Raw genomic sequence first — 2,490 nt, forward strand, 5'->3', positions numbered from 1 at the left:
GAGTGCAGAAGAGCCTATAAAGCCCCAGGCTAACTCCCCTTTTATTTACAGAAAAAAAAGGGGAGTTAGAATAGTATAAACAGTTGCTGAATTCAAGCATATGTGTACACATGCTTGCGACTACACACACGCACCACGCCCCACCACTCACGCACGGCGCACGCACACACACACACACACTCTCTCACACACACACACACACACACACACACACACACACACACACATAGATACACGTACACACGCACACCCGTACACACACACACACGCACACCCGACACGCACACCCGAACAACACACACACACACACACACCACACACACACACACACACATACACACACATACACAAACTTTTTTATCCGTGTTTGTGCATAGAGATTTCGTTGTGACTTCATATAGATTTTACAAAAAAGTAGCATTATATCTAAATGTAAATTTAGGATACTTATGCTACATCTAAATAAAATAAACATGGAGAAGAACGAACACACATTTTAATTACTCGTTCCTCCATTTCCTTTACGTAAGTTTAAATGCATATTCTCATCTGAGTAACAAACCACACATCTACCTTGTAATAACTATCCAGACTTTAGATTAATAATAATAATAAAATATAATAATAATAATAAGAATATAATAATATAATAATAATAATAATAATAATAATAAGAGGTAAGGGGAGGAGGAGGAGGAGGAGAGAAGACGAAGGAGGAAAGAAGGAGAAGAAGAAGACGAAGGAGAAGAAAGTAACATATAAAAATAAAATGAAAAAAAAATAAAACAAAATAAAAAAAAAGGAAGATAAAAGGAACAAAAAAAAAAAAGAAAAAAGAAAAAGAATAAAAAAAGAAAAAGAAGAAGAAGGAGAAGAAAATACACATCATATCCATCGTTACCATGGCGACAGAAGGGCGCCGCGGCCACAAAAGCAGCCGTGATTATGAAGGTGGTGATGCAGGTGAAGCGACGTCCGAGGAACTGCGTCCATACCCACCCCAGGCATTGCTCGGGAGTTCCGAGATCGAGACGACGAAGTGACTGAGGAAGTAGTTGCTGGAGAGAACAGTGATGCCCAGGAACACCATGCCGTAGCAGAGGTAGCTGCACGCGCTGGTTGAGTGGGTGGAGGGGAAGAAAAAAAAAGGAAGGAAGTGAGGGGGTTAAAAAGGAAAGAAAAGTAAAAAGAAGGAGAAACAAAAACTGTAGGTAGACTTTTTTTTAGAGATGACTCAGCAATATTTACGAGTCTTCTGTTATATATTCTATAATATGTATTCTTCAGAATATTCCCCCTGATATTTACTTCCCCATAGAGATCGCGAACCGACTCATCACACGCCTACACATCATCACGTAACTTACCCCATGAAGAATAAGATAAGAGCTCTCAGACGCAGCTTCGGTACCGCGTGGCTTCTCTCAGTGACACTTCCTTCTCCTGCAGGTTCCACAAGATGTATAAGTCTGACTCAAGCTGCGTCCGGTATACGTCTTTTTTGCCGTTGATGCGGGCTACCTGTTAAGGTATTGGAGGGATGAGGCGGTGAGGGAACGAGGAGAGAGGGAGGGAGGGGGAGAAAGGAAGGGAGGGGAGGGTGAGGGAGGGAGGGGGAGAAAGGAAGGGAGGGGAGGGTGAGGGAGGGAAGGGGAATAGGAGGAAGGGAGGGAGGGGAATGATGGAAGGAGGGAGGAAGGGGAGGACGAAGGGAAAGAGGGAGAAAGGGACGAAGGGTGGGAAAGGTGGAGGGAAGGAGAGGTAGAGGGAGAGGAAGAGGAAGGGAGGGGAGAAGAGGGTGAGGTAGGGAGAGGGGTAGGGAAAGGAGAAAGAGAGGAACAAATAGAAACATTTAAATAACAATATAATCATAACAATCACACCCACAATAACAACAACACCAACAACAATAATAACAAAACAAAGACAACAACCCCAACTTACATTGAGCAGGATGGTCGCGCACTCTTGTATTCTTCCTTGGGACAGCAACCAACGCGGGGACTCTGGGAGGTACCTGCTCATGGGGATTGAGGAGTGAGGGCGTTGGACGTGGATTGCGTCATGGCAATTGGGAGGAGAAACGTGAGGTAATGGGGTTAGCTGATGATGGAAATGGTAGAAGGATGTGGGAGAATGAAGAAATAGAATGGTGATGATGGTGATATGATGATGGTGATTATGATTATTATGATGATGATGATTGTCAGGGTTCGATTTATAAAAAAGACGAAGGAATCAGAGCGGTCAGGTCAACGGAAAACACCAGCGGAAACACAAAAAGGTTTTACTGCTAAGGCACAAAGTTACACTATATATATACATAAGCAAATATGTACATCAGGAGCGTGGGGAGAGAGAGAGGATCCAGCGGAGCAGGCGAGGTCACATGGCGGAAGGGAGCACACAAGTAAAAAGTCACGGGACAACTGCTGAATTTTTGGCAGTGCTCCTTTTATGTGGCGAGCCGATGTATAGGCCGATACCTTC

General features: G+C 43.9%; 1 pseudogene; it reads right to left on the minus strand.

Moving 5' to 3' along the window:
• Window positions 1-825: 825 nt before the first annotated feature.
• LOC119570397 lies at window positions 826-2,185 on the minus strand (annotated as a pseudogene).
• Window positions 2,186-2,490: the final 305 nt, after the last annotated feature.

Source organism: Penaeus monodon, unplaced genomic scaffold, assembly GCF_015228065.2.
Source record: "Penaeus monodon isolate SGIC_2016 unplaced genomic scaffold, NSTDA_Pmon_1 PmonScaffold_25799, whole genome shotgun sequence".
NCBI classification, from domain to species: Eukaryota; Metazoa; Arthropoda; class Malacostraca; order Decapoda; family Penaeidae; genus Penaeus; species Penaeus monodon.